Source organism: Saccopteryx leptura, chromosome 1 (genome assembly GCF_036850995.1).
Source record: "Saccopteryx leptura isolate mSacLep1 chromosome 1, mSacLep1_pri_phased_curated, whole genome shotgun sequence".
In the NCBI taxonomy this organism is placed as follows: Eukaryota; Metazoa; Chordata; class Mammalia; order Chiroptera; family Emballonuridae; genus Saccopteryx; species Saccopteryx leptura.
In genome coordinates this window covers 324,193,543-324,208,555 of record NC_089503.1, presented here as the reverse complement: position 1 = coordinate 324,208,555, position 15,013 = coordinate 324,193,543, and positions in this window count along the sequence as shown.

Here is a 15,013-nt window from a genome sequence, read left to right as displayed (position 1 = left end):
TTGAGGGGATTTACTCTGCCCTATACCTTGTATTTCTGTGGCTGCTGCATGAGTGGGCCAGAAAGGAGGCCAGTGTAGCTTAGCAATAACAGATACATCAGCTCCAGTATTTAAAAGTTCTTTAAATTTATGCCCATGTATTGTTAGTTCCATTTCAGGGCATTCCTGACCTATTTTTTAAAATCCAATTGGCAAAATCACAGGAGCGAAATCACCAATTTTCTTGGGGCCCCTTTTGCAGGATGTGGCCTGAGAAGCAGAATTAGCATCCTTATACTATTCTTCTAACTGCCTGAATTAGCCGTGAGACATATTCTTTTTTTTTTTTTTTTGATTAATTTTAATGGGGTGACATTGATAAATTTGTCTTCCTTCACCTTCTAACTGGTTTTCTTTGTGCCCCTCCCCTCCCGTAACCCCCTCCCTCCCCTCCCCCCCACCCTGTAACCCCAACACTATTGTCCATGTCTCTGAGTCTCATTTTTATGTCCCACCTATGTATGGAATCATATAGTTCTTAGTTTTTTTCTGATTTACTTATTTCGCTCAGTATAATGTTATCAAGGTCCATCCATGTTGTTGTAAAAGATCCGATGTCATCATTTCTTATGGCTGAGTAGTATTCCATAGTATATATATATACCAAAGCTTTTTAATCCACTCATCCTCTAATGGAAACTTGGGCTGTTTCCAGATCTTTGCTATTGTGAAAAATGCTGCCATAAACATGGGGGTGCATTTCTTCTTTTCAAACAGTGTTATGGTGTTCTTGGGGTATATTCCTAACAGTGGTATAGCTGGGTCAAAAGGTAGTTCAATTTTTAATTTCTTGAGGAAAATAGCAATAACAGATACATCAGCTCCAGTATCTAAAAGTCCTTTAAATTTATGCCCATGTATTATTAGTTCCATTTTAGGGAATTCCTGACCTATTTTTTTAAATCCAATTGGCAAAATCAGAGGAGCCAAATCACCAATTTTCTTTGTACCCCTCCCCTCTGTTCTTCACAGTGGCTGCACCAGTCTGCATTCCCACCAGCAGTGCAGGAGGGTTCCCTTTTCTCCACATCCTTGCAAGCACTTATTCTGTGTTGTTTTGTTGATGAGCGCCATTCTGACTGGTGTGAGGTGATATCTCATTGTGGTTTTAATTTGCATTTCTCTAATTTCTCTAATGATTAGTGATGTTGAGCATTTTTTCATATGCCTATTGGTCATCTGTATGTCCTCTTTGGAGAAGTGTCTATTCATTTTTTTTCCCATTTTTTGATTGGATTGTTTGCCTTCCTGGTATTAAGTTTTACAAGTTCTTTATATATTTGGGTTTTTAACCCCTTATCAGACGCATTGTCAAATATATTCTCCCATTGTGTAGTATGTCTTTTTATTCTGTTCTTATTGTCTTTAGCTGTACAGAAGCTTTTTAGTTCGATAAAGTCCCAGTTGTTTATCCTGTCTTTTATTTCACTTGCCTGTGGAGACAAATAGGCAAATATATTGCTGCAACAGATGTCAGAGAGCTTACTGCCTATGTTTTCGTCTAAGATGCTTATGGTTTCAGGGCTTTCATTTAAGTCTTTTATCCATTTTGAGTTTATTTTTGTGTATGGTGTAAGTTAGTGGGGTCTAGTTTCATTTTTTTGCAGGTAGCTGTCAATTTTTCCAACACCATTTGTTAAAGAGGCTGTCTTTACTCCAATGAATGCTCTTACCTCCTTTGTCAAATATCAGTTGTCCATAAAAGTGTGGGTTTATTTCTGGGTTCTCATTTCTGTTCCATTGATCAATATGCCTGTTCTTATGCCAGTACCAGACTGTTTTGAGTACAATGGCCTTATAATATAACTTGATATCCGGAAGTGTGATACCTCCCACTTTATTCTTCCTTTTCAAGATTGCTGAGGCTATTCGTCTTCTTTTTTGGTTCCATATAAATTTTTGGAATATGTGTTCTATATCTTTGAAGTATGTCATTGGTATTTTAATCGGTATTGCACTGAATTTATCAATTGCTTTGGGTAGTATAGACATTTTAATGATGTTTATTCTTCTTAACCATGAGCATGGTATATGCTCCACTTGTTTGTATCTTCCCTGATTTCTTTTATCAATGTTTTATAATTTTCTGAGTACAAGTCTTTAATCTCCCTGGTTAAATTTATTCCTAGGTACTTTATTTTTTTAGTTGCAATTGTAAAGGGGATTGTTTCCTTAATTTCTCTTTCTGACAGTTCATTGTTAGTGTATAAAAATGCCTCTGATTTCTGAGTATTGATTTTATATCCTGCCACCTTGCTGAATTCATTTATCAGGTCTAGTAGTTTTTTGACTGAGACTTTAGGGTTTTCTATATACAATATCATATCAACTGCAAATAATGATAGCTTTACTTTTTCTTTTCCAATTTGGATGCCTTTTATTTATTTATTTTTTTGTCTGATTACTGTGGTTAGGACTTCCAGGACTATGTTGAATAAGAGTGGTGAAAGGGAGCACCCCTGCCTTGTTCCTGATCTTAAGGGGATTGCTTTTAATTTTTGCCCATTGAGTACGATGTTGGTGTGGGTTTGTCATAGATGGCCTTTATCATGTTGAGGTATGTTCCCTGTATTCCCACTTTGCTGAGAGTTTTGATCATGAATGGATGCTGGATTTTATCAAATGCTTTTTCTGCATCTATTGAAATTATTATGTGGTTTTTCTCCTTCCTTTTGTTAATGTGATGAATCACATTGATTGATTTGCGAATATTGTACCAGCCTTGCCTCTCAAGAATAAATCCCACTTGATCATGGTGTATGATTTTATTCATATATTGCTGGATCCGGTTTGCTAATATTTTGTTGAGGATTTTTGCATCTAAATTCATTACGGATATTGGCCTATAATTTTCTTTCTTTGTGTTGTCTTTGCCTGGTTTTGGAATCAGAATTATGCTCACCTCATAAAAGGAGCTTGGAAGTCTTCCTTCCTCTTGAATTTTTTGAAATAACTTGAGAAGTATAGGAGTTAGTTCTTCTTTGAATATTTGGTAGAATTCACTTGTGAAGCCATCAGGCCCGGGACTTTTCTTTTTTGGGAGTTTTTTGATAACTGTTTCAATCTCGTTTGTTGTAATGGGTCTGTTTAAGTTTTCTGACTCTTCCAGATTAATTTTTGGAAGATTATATGTTTTAAGGAATTTGTCCATTTCACCTAGGTTGTCTAGTTTTTTGGCGTACAGTTCTTCATAGTATTTTCTTACAATATTTTGTATTTGTGTTGTGTGTCAGTTGTTATTTCTCCACTCTCGTCTCTAATTTTATTTATTTGAGTCCTCTCTCTTTTTTTCTTGGTGAGTCTGGTTAAAGGTTCATCAATCTTGTTTACCTTTTCAAAGAACCAGCTCCTGGTTTCATTGATCCTCTGTATTGTTTCTTTATCCTCTATGTCATTTATTTCTGCTCTGATCTTTATTATTTCCTTCTTTCAACTAGCTCTGGGCTTTACTTGCTGTTCTTTTTTAGTTCTTTTAGTTGTAGGGTTAAGTTGTTTATTTGAGCTTTTTCTAGCTTCTTGAGGTATGCCTGTAATGCTATGAACTTCCCTCTCAGGACTGCTTTTGCTGTGTCCCATAAATTTTGAGTTGATGTATGCTCATTATTGTTTGTTTCTAGGAATTTTTTAATTTCTTCTTTGATCTCATTGTTTACCCATTCATTATTTAATAACATGCTATTTAGTTTCCAAGTGTTTGAGTATTTTTCAGTTTTTCTGTTTTGGTTGATTTCTAGTTTAATGTCATTGTAATCAGAGAAAGTGCTCGATATGATTTCAATCTTCTTAAATTTGTTGAGACCTAACATGTGGTCTATTTTAGAGAATGTACCATGGGCATTTGAAAAGAATGTATATTCTGCTGTTTTTAGGGTGAAAGGTTCTGAAGGTATCTATTAAATCAAGTTGATCTAGTATGTCCTTTAAGTCTGCTGTTTCTTTCTTGAGGATCTATCTAGTGATGTTAATGGGGTATTGAAATCCCCTACTATTATAGTATTACTGTTGATCTCGCCCTTTAAATCCATCAAAGTCTGCTTTATATATTTAGGTGCTCCTATATTAGGTGCGTAGATATTTTTAATGGTTATATCTTCCTGTTGGATTGCTCCCTTTATCATTATGTAGTGACCTTCTTTATCTCTAATTATAGTCTTTGTTGTAAAGTCCATTTTGTCTGATATAAGTATTGCTACACCAGCTTTTCTTTTCATTTCCATTTGCGTGAAATATTTTTTTCCATCCTTTTATCTTCAGTCTATGTGCATCTTTTGATTTAAGGTGTGTCTCTTGTAGACAGCATATGTATGGGTCCTGTTTTCTTATCCATGCAGCTACCCTATGTCTTTTGATTGGATCATTTAATCCATTTACATTTAAGGTTATTATTGATATGTAATTGTTTATTGCCATTTTATTCTTTAAAATTGTATTCCTCTTTTGCTATATTCTTTTTTTTCCTTTGATCTCTTTACAACAGGTCCCTTAGCATTTCTTGCAGCCTTGGTTTGGTTGTAGTGAATTCCTTGAGGGTTTTTTTTGTTTGGAAAGCTTTTTATTTCTCCTTCAATTTTAAATGATAGCCTTGCTGGATAAAGTAGTCTTGGTTGTAGGTTCTTGTTCTGCATTACTTTGAATATTTCTTGCCATTCCCTTCTGGCCTCAAGTGTTTCTGTTGAGAAGTCGAATGTCATCCTTATGGGGGCTCCTTTGTAGGTGATAGTCTTTTTTTCTCTAGCAGTTTTTAATATTTTCTCTTTATCACTTAGCTTTGGTATTTTAATTATGATGTGTCTTGGTGTTGATTTCTTTGGTTTTCTCTTTAATCGAGTTCTCTGTGCTTCCTGAACATTTGAGATGTTTTCCTGCCTTAATTGGGGGAAGTTTTCAGCTATAATATGCTTGAACAAAGTCTCTATCCCTTGTTCTTTCTCTTCTTCTTCAGGAACCCCTATGATGCAGATGTTATTTCTCTTCATGTTGTCACAGAGCTCTCTTAGAGTTTCCTCAGACTTTTTGAGTTTCTTTTCTTTTTTTTGCTCAGCTTCCGTGCCTTTATTTATCGTGTCCTCTAACTCGCTGATTCGATTCTCCAGTTTATCCATCCTGCTTTTAATTCCTTCTGTTGTGTTCTTTATTTCATATATTGTATTTGTCATTTCTGACTGATTCTTTTTTATTATTTCAATGTCTTTTTTTATATTTGCTATCTCTTTATTTATGTTTTCGTAATGACCATCTATTGTTGTTCTAATATCTTTAAGCATCCTAACAATTGTTATTTTAAACTCTGCATCTGGTAATTTAGTTATATCTGATTCATTCAGGTCCTTTTCTGGGGATTTCTCTTGGTTCATTTGTGTTGCATTTCTCTGCCTTCACATTTTCTCTGTGTAAAGGAAGGTTTCGGCCACTGGAGTCCACTGGGTATAGCCTCTGTTCCCTAGGTATGGTCTGTCTGCAGGCCTGCCACCCCCTCTTCTGTTGCTGCTTAGGGCTTTTGAGTTTGGGTGTTGCTGGTGCCTGCCCACTGGGGCTGTTGCTGTGGTTTCCACCTCTCCTTCATGGGAGTGGCTGTGATCATGTGCTCTGGTGCACAAGCCTCGGTGGCCTTGGCCTTTGCCCTGCTCCCATGGGTGGTGTTATGCTTGGCCCTGAGGGCAGTGGCAAGCACCTTTGCTTAGCTTCGGGTCTCCGCCTGTTTTGGGGCTTTCGCCCTGCCCTTGCAGGAGGAGCCTGCTTGTGGAATGGCTGCTAGCCTTTGCTCCACTCAGCTCAGTATCGGAACTCTGCCTGTTCTGGGCTTTTGGCTCCACCCCCACGAGAGGAGCTGGCTCCCAAGTCAGGCTACAAGCCTTGGTTCTGCTGGTGGGATAAGGTTGTGCTCCTGCGCCCTTCCTGAAGGGCTGATCTCCACCCCTTCCGGGGTTCCTGCCCTTCCCTGGCAGGCTGGATTACACGTGACCCGCAGCTGGGCTTGATTACTTTTGCATGCTTCCTCCTCCCCAGCTGAGCAAGACTGAGCTCACATGTGAGCCCAGTGGCGGCCAGCCAGCTTCCGCCCTGGACAACAGAACCGTGCCTCCGCATCCCACCACTGCTGCCCACCCTCTGGTGAGCCCTCAGCTGTGTGGGGTGTGGGCGCTGCAACTCAGACCCCTAACACTCACTACTTTAGCCCTGAAAGCTCCCTCCTTCTAAGCAATTCTGCTCTGAGTGCTGCAGGAGAGCTTGTTTGGCTGGTGTCCTGCTTCCCTTTGCTGGTATTGCTGTTTCCAGGGAAATATTCACTTCAGATTTGGGAAGTGACTCATCCCAGGGGTTAGCGTGGCTGTCTCCCAAAATGTTTCTCTCTGTGCCTCCTAGATTACACTCTCTTCCTGCTACTCCAGTACTCTACTCTCTCCCTGTCCCCCGGAGCCCCGGGTGAGTGGTTGTGAGAGAGGTGTTCTGTGCAGTCCTTTTAAGAAGCATCCTGGGTCTGAGAAATCAGACTCTCTCACAAACAGTATCCTGACTTATTTCCAGCTAAATATGTCCTTATTCCTCTTCTAGGCTCTGGGGCTGCAGGCTGGGGCTTTGTTCCTGGGATTCAGGACCCTCCCCTCTCTGCTAAACTCACTTCCCACCACGTGAGTCTCTCCAGCTGCCATTCGCTCTGGGGAGCTGAGCAGCCCTCTTTGCGTTTCCGCTTTTCCTACCAGTCTCGGTGTGGCTTTTTCAGTGTTCCTTGGTTGAAGAGTCCTCTTAGTTTAGTCCAAAGTTGGTTTTTCCAGATGATAATTCTTAAAATTAGTTTGTAATCCACTTTGGTTTTGGGGGGTGGATGTTGGTACATCCGCCTACTCCAGCGCCATCTTGTCTTCTCCCCGGTATTTTCTTAATTCCATGTATTTTCTTAATTCCACACCATTCCAACTTGGGACCTGGAATTACTAAATGCACTGGTTCACGGCATGTGCCCAGATATAAAAATAAATATAGTTACTATTATACCATTTCATTACAGAAATACTGCTCTTTTTGTTAACACATCATTATATTATTAACACATCATCATATTATTTTTAGATGACTACACCAAATAAAATGGATAGATTTCTCAAAAAGAAGCGTGATATTGATGAATCTGATTCTGGAAGTGAGCAAAAGTTAAGTGTAAGAAAGCAAAATCATGGCCTATTCACAAATATAATGCAAGTTATGATATTTAAGCTTTGGTTTCACTTGGACCAGAAATGAAGATCATCCTTTACTGCTATGTTTAGTATGTGGATATAAAATGGCAAATGAATCATTGCTTCCTAGTAAATTGAGTAAACATTTTAAAACTATACACTCTAATTTACAAGATAAATCTGTATGTTTTTTCAAGAGATTGAACAGCAAACAAAAGCGGCAAATTCTTTTAAAAGTATAATGACTATTTCTGAAAAAGCTCAGATCACTTCTTATCAAGTCTCTGAACTGATAGCAAAAAATATGAAAGCTCATACTTTAGATCAGTCACTTATTTTTCCTGCATGCAAAAAAATGGTCATGGCAATGCTAGGAAATGAAGCAGCAATGAAAATAAGCAAGATTCCTCTTTCCAATGATACAGTTCATAGGAATATTATAGAAATGTCTTCTTATATTGAGAAAAATGTATGCATTAATGAGTTTCACTATTCAAATTTTGCACTGTAAGTTGATGAGTCAATAGACACTACCAACACGGCGCAACTCAGCATTTGTCCATTTTATTAATGAAGATAAAATCATAAATCAGTTTCTTTTTTGCAAAGAATTAGGTGTGTCTACAAAAGGTGAAGACGTTTTTAACATTTTTAATAACTATCTTGATAAATGGCAGTTTACATGGAAGTTGTGTGTAAGCATTTGTACAGATGGCACCTCTTCCATGGTAGGCTGTGTTAAGGGTCTTACATCTTTTGTAAAAAAACAAAATGAGAATGTTTTCATAACTTATTGCTTTCTTCATAGGGAGGACTTGATGGCATAAAAATTGGGAGAAAAATTAAGAGAAGTTTTATATCAAGTTGTTCAGATGGTAAACTTTATTAAAACAAGACCTGTCAATTCGCATTTATTTGAAAAGCTTTGTGTCGATATGGATTCACAACACAGATGGCTTTTTTTACATACTGAGATGAGGTGGTTGTCAAGAGGAAATGTCTTTACCCATGTACATGAGCTATGACAAGAACTTCTTGCGTCTTTTAAAGAGATAAAACACATTTTTGTAACCTCCTTTGGTGCGAATTTTGGATTGCCAGGTTACAGTATTTGGCTGATATATTTCAGCAGCTCAATATTTTGAATATTAGCATGCAAGGAAAGAAAAAATATTCTCACATCTACTGACAAAATGAAAGCATTTCAGAGAAAACTACAGATTTGGAAAAGAAAAGTTGATGAAGGTAATTTGGAAATGTTTCCATTGGTAAATAACACTTGCATAAATTAAACACTTCCAATAATAGTTGAACATTTAATAAGTTTAGAAAAAAAATTGAGTTCTTATTTTTCCATCACTTAACACTGAACAATACGATTGGATTAGAAACCCATTCATGGAATCTTCAAGTGATTTTGCTTTAACATTAACAGAAGAAGAATTGGCAGCTGTATCCACTGATCATGGATTGATGATTAAACATAAAGAATTGTCTCTTGAAGCCTTTTCAATTTCTATAAAAGAAGAATATGTGGCAATATCTTAAAAAGCTTTGAACATTTTACTACAATTTTCAAAATCCTATTTATGTGAATTAAGATTTTCTACGCTCAACACAATTAAGAGTAAAAAGAGGAATTCTTCAATGTATTGATGAAGAAATGAGAGTTTGCCATTCACATATATGCCCAAACATTGAACAAAGTGCTAGGACACATCAGGCTCATGTTTCTCATAAACACAAGAATGAAAAAACTTAACACATTAGTGCCAGGACCTGCCAAATTTACTAAATCTTACTAAGAATGTATCTATATATGTAAAAAGATAACTTTTTTGTCATCTTTTAGTTTTTTAACCTCTCTTTTTTACAAATTCTAAAAAGCATAACTCAAAAAATGTAACATAAAAATGTTTTTTAATGTCAGAATAAATTTAATGTTGTTGTATTTATTTCATTTAATTACCATAAAAGCACACTTGGACTTACTATTTTTTTCTTTAATATTTGACTTAGTTATTATAACATATTTCTCAGAAATTTGTATATAGTGCACTTACAATTAGTTGTAGAATTTTAAATGCGCCCCGACTTCAAAAAGTTTGAGACCACTGACTTAGAGTCTTGTTTTGGATCAGGTGACAAATTAGGTTCATAAAGTTGATTAACTATATGGTCTTATTTTCTCTGGGCATAAATTGTGCATAGATATGAAAAGGAAGGAAAAAAGACAGATCCAAGCTGCCAGGTATCAATTGCTCTGATTATAAAGTGATTCAAGGTCTGCTGGGAGGAGCAATTTTCTGCACCTAGTTTGAAAGCCTGAATCCAAAGAAATAACCCCTCTTTCTTTATTCACTTAGCAAAATTTCTGAATCCTAGTCTTTGCTTGGTCTTTTGTTAAGTTCCAGAAATTCAAAAGCATAGTTTTAGCCCTCCTGGTGTGCTGTGTGTGACAGGGAGGCACATATAGAAATCATCACAGTACAGAATGCCAATCAAAATATGCATAAAGACTATGAAAACACTGAAGTAAGCAGTCAGTTTTATTTATTGGGTCATGAAGACAATTCTGGGTCTTAAAAAATGATCCTGAGGTTACCAGAATTCTAAGAGTTTTCCAGGTAGATAAAACTTACGCAGAAACAGAGGATGTGAAGAAATTACATGACATAGGAAAATTATGTGACAGTGTAAGATATGGAAGAGGGAGGAGATAGAGATTGGAGTCAGAGAGATAGGGGCTTTGGCAGTAAGTGAATGGTCAGCAAAATATGGGCTGGCTCACCACCTGTTTCAGTAAATAAAGTTTTCTTTGCATGCAGACACACCCATAATTTAGGTATTATTTATGGCTGCTCTAAATCTGCAACAGACTTGAGTTATTATGAAAGAGATCATAAAGACTGCATGCACAAAGAGTATACCACATGGCTCTTAACTAGAAAAACTTGATGAATCCTGATCTAGGGAATAAATGGCAAAGAAGAGAACTAAGGAAGGAGAGGCAGTGGAGAAAGAGATAGATTTGGGAAACATTTTAGAGAAAGCTTTTTTTTTTCCAGAGACTATATTTATTTTTTTTATTTTTATTACTATATATTCCTATAAAAGTAATAGATATTTATTGTAAATAATTTAAATAATGCAGTGTATATAAAACATTTAGCAAAAAATAATTCAAACTATAACAATGTATAAAGATAAAGTGAATGTCTTCAGAGACAACTGTTGTCAACAGTTTGAGATACCTTATTTTTCAAGATTTTTTAAAATATATATATTAATATTCACTTGTTTTGCTTCACAAATGGGATTTTATACTGACTATTCTATAAGTGGCTTTTTATCTCTTAACAGTATAGCATAGACCTCTTTCCGTGTCATGACATATGCATCTCTTTCATGCCCGTTAACTGTTTTGTGTTTTAAATATTCTTTTGAATAAAAGTCCAATTTAAATATTTATTCATTCCATAGATATTTAATGAGAAATGTAGTGTATAGCTGTGGAACTGTCTACGCAGTACCACTTATGCATATCTTTTGAGAACTGCCTTCCCCATCCATTTATGTACTGTAATAGTTACCATACTAGTAGAATTTAGTCCTGTCTCTTGGCCTCAATACTTTGGTTCAAGCAGTAGGTGTTTTACACAATCAGTTATGGCATAAATAGCCAATTTTTACTTAAATTTGGGCTTCCATTTCTGTAACATAGTTAGAGAAACTGAGACAAAGTCAGATAATGTCTATGTATTAAAATGTGTTTTGCAGAGAATTCCAGTTGCCTGCCAAAATGTGTTCTCCCTTTCTTACTGACTCCATGAATACATTTTCTATATTATCTTGCTTATATGTGGTCAAAGTAACTAAATTCTCACAATGGAACCTGAGTGGAAGCCATGAACTCCATTATATTAGTTAGCTTTTGCTGGGTAACAAATTGTAGCCTAAAAGAAAAATAAACATTTATAAAGGAAACATACATATTCCTAGGTGTCCAGTCTACTGCTCAATACTATGTATAACATCACTTGTGATCCTAGATGTGTGAGGTTTCCACACATCAGTAATTCTCCAACACCAGCTAGGTGTCTTGCTATTTAACTATTCTGACACTATTCAACAAGAGATAGTGTCAGATCTCACAGATTAAGGATTTAGTTCTACAAGATTGCACCCCCTTTCTGCACACACATCAGATGTCAACTTCAAGTTCATATTGTTACCTGTGCTTCTGGCCAGCCACAGACTTGTCCTTGGGTTTTTGATTAATTTGCTAAAGCAGCTCACAGAACTCAGGAAAGCAAATTACATACTATCTAACTTTTTTTTAATTAAAAGATATAACTTAGAAACAGCCATATGGAAGAAATGCACAGGGTAAGGTATATAGAAAAGGATACAAAGCTTCCACACTTTCTGGGGCACCTTCCTCTCAGCACCCTCATGTTTTTTCACCAACCTAGTCCTTTGTTCATAAACCTAGTTTGTTCATAAACTCAGTCCTTTGGGGTTTTACAGAAACTTCATTATATAGGCATACTTGATTAAATTATTGGCTATTTGTTGTTGAACTTAATTTTCAACCCCTCTCCCTCCTTTGAGGTTGATTGAGGGTTAGGGCTGAAAGTTTCAACCCTCTAACCATATGGTTGGCTCCCCTGGCAACCAGTCCCTATCTTTAAACTATTCAAGGGCTTTCCAAAAATCATCTCATTAATACAACCTTGTGTGGTTAAAAGGGGCTTGCTATATAAAAACAGAAGATACCAGTTTCACCTTATTCCCTTCAAAGTTGCTCCAGGAGCTGAGGAAAGGAAACTAAATATTAGAACCAAAGATGCTTTTATGGCTCATATATAGCTAGTTACAAAGATTTTACTAGCTCTGTACCAGAAATAGGAAATAAAGACCAAATATATACTTATTAGAAGGGACAATGTCACACATTTATTATCTCATATAGATTCTGAGGTTTGTGAATCCAGAATTGGTTCTACTATGGGGTTCCAAATCAGAGTCTTTCATGAACTTACAATTAGGATGGCAGTGGGGACTGCAGTCATCTGGAGGGTTAGTTGGGGCTGGATGTTCTACATCTAAGATAACTCACTTATATGGTCTTTGCAAGGATACCTCAGTTCCTTACCATGTGGTCCTCACAAAAAACTACTTGAGTATCCTTATAACAAGGCAGCTGGCTTTCTCCACAGAAAATGACTCAAGAGAGCAAGGCAGAAGCTGCAATGCTTTTCATGACCTGGCCTCAAAAATCATATGCCATCATTGCCATAATACCATATTGGTTACAGCTCAGCTCTATTCAATTTGGAGAGTACTACAAAAGGGCATGGAAACTGGTAGGTGAGACTCATTGGTAGCCATCTTGAAGGCTGGTTACCACAGTTCATTAAGGGAGTAGCTAGGCATTTCTTTCATTCTCTTCTTCTTCCGACTGGAAAGTGGATGTGGAAACTTACTCTAGAACATGACGATGATAACAAAGCCTTATGTATTGCAGAGCCTCAAGACAAAATGATTCTGTGTCCCTGAATCAGATTCCTCTACTAAACTTAGAGGAGGCCTGGATATCCTTTGGCATCAATGGTCTTGTGATATAGCCTCTTGATATAATAGCTGAGTGGATTTAGGAGTGGCCTTCCTTTAAAGACAAGAATTGATTGTGTTTATAATAGAATGTGTGATATTTAGTGTTAATAGACAGTTCTCTATGAAATTTTCATATTTCTGCATGGTTCAGGTCTTCAAACCAAGGGAGCATGTTAGGCTAGTAAAGGCTTTAGAAACTAGGCATTTAGAAACTTGTCTTCTCTGAAGACATTTGTTTATATTCTTAGTTAATAAACATAAGGATCTTCCCTGTCTTCTCTGGAGAGGATTTGTTTACATTTCAGAATAAAAGATTCCCTCTTTCTCTCTAAAAAGGAGAATGATCATATGTCTCACCATCCCCTATATAAGTTCTAAGGCATAATTCTGAGATTCCTCTCCTGCTATACATTACAGCCCTGCTGCATGCACAAATATCTGGCTCTTATTTGTGTTGCTAAGTGAAAACTGGGGCTGGGGAACTGGCACTATCATGTTGCTGTGGCTGTTTTAGCTGTAAGTAATAACCTTTCTCTTACCCTGAAAATCTTATTTCTTCTGCCAAGGTATTCCTAGTTCTATCTTTATATCTAATAATGTGGCAGGCTAACTTGTGAACTTGCAAGTAGGGTAAGATCTCTGACCTTTGAAGTTTCTGATTTAGCAATTAAGAACAACATTATGCCAATAAATTGGACAACTTTTAATGAAAAATTCATTCAAAAACACAAATGACCAAACTCATAAAGGAAGAAATAAATAAATGACAATAGACTTTTATCTAGGAAACAAATAGAACTTGCCATTAACAACCATCCTACAATGAAATTTTAGTCTCATGTGGCTCACTGGTGATTTCTTCTAAACATTTAAAATAGAAGTAATGAACGATTCTCCATAAACATCTCCAGAAAATTCTAAAGGAAAGATCCCTTCCCAATTCGTTCTGTGAGGCAAAAATTACTCTGATATCAAAACAAATAAAAATATTACAAAAAAACCCTTTACAGGTTATTATGCCTCATTAACATAGATAAACATTTTAAACAAAAAAAATGCAAATATGATAGAGAAGCATAAAAAGATATACCATGATGAAGTGGGATTTATTCCAGAAATGCAAGACTGGTTTAACATTTGAAAATCAATCAATGTAATTTATCCATTAACAAACTAAACATTGAAAATCATGTGATTATTTCCATAAGCTCAAAAAAGCATGAGAGAAAACACTGGTTACCTGATGTGACACCAAAGGCACCATTCATTAACTAAAAATTGACAAATTGAACTTTAGCAAAATTAATCATTTTTGCTCTGCAAGAGGCATTCTTGGTGAATGAAAGACAAGTTTATAGAATGGGTAGAAACTATGTACAAATTATATATTTGATAAATTACTTGTAGTAAGGAAGTACAAAGAACTTTCAAAATTCAATCATAAGAAAACAATCCACAAAATGAACAAAAGCATTTGAATAGACACTTTATTAAAGGTTTACAAATTGCAAATAAATGTAAAAATGCTCAAAATTACTAGTAATTAGGGAAATGCAAATTAAAGGCAAGACACTTTTACTAGAATGGCTAAAACTACAAAGACTGATTTTGGTGAAGGTGTTTAGGAAATGAAACTATCATATACTGTTAATAAGAATATAAAATGGTACAAGCACTTTTGTCACCAGTTTGACAGTCCTGAAGAGGTTAAATGTATACCTTCAATATAATTCAACCATTTCATTCCTGGGTATTTACCAAAAGAAATAAAAGCATGTACATGTATTCATAGAAATACTATTTGCCATAGCTAAAACCTGGAAACTACTCAACTGTCTATCAAAAGGTGAATTAACAAATAAATTATGGCATATATTACAGTACACTCATCCTCAGCAGTACACTTGAAATATACTCAACGATACCAACTTCTCCTGCAAAGATAAACATTGGAGACAACAGAGCAGGAGACAAGGAAAATCAAAACAAATAAATCAATAACAACAACAAAAACCTTTAGAGAGACAACAAAAGGTTGTGGGTAGTCACAGGGCTGTTTATTTCAATGGAGAGTGTCAGTAGAGGGACATGTGGCTGAGGCAGGGACATACTATGTAACATACTTTTTTACACAAAAAGAGTATATGATTTTGAGGTATGCTCATTTGGGAGCATTTGGT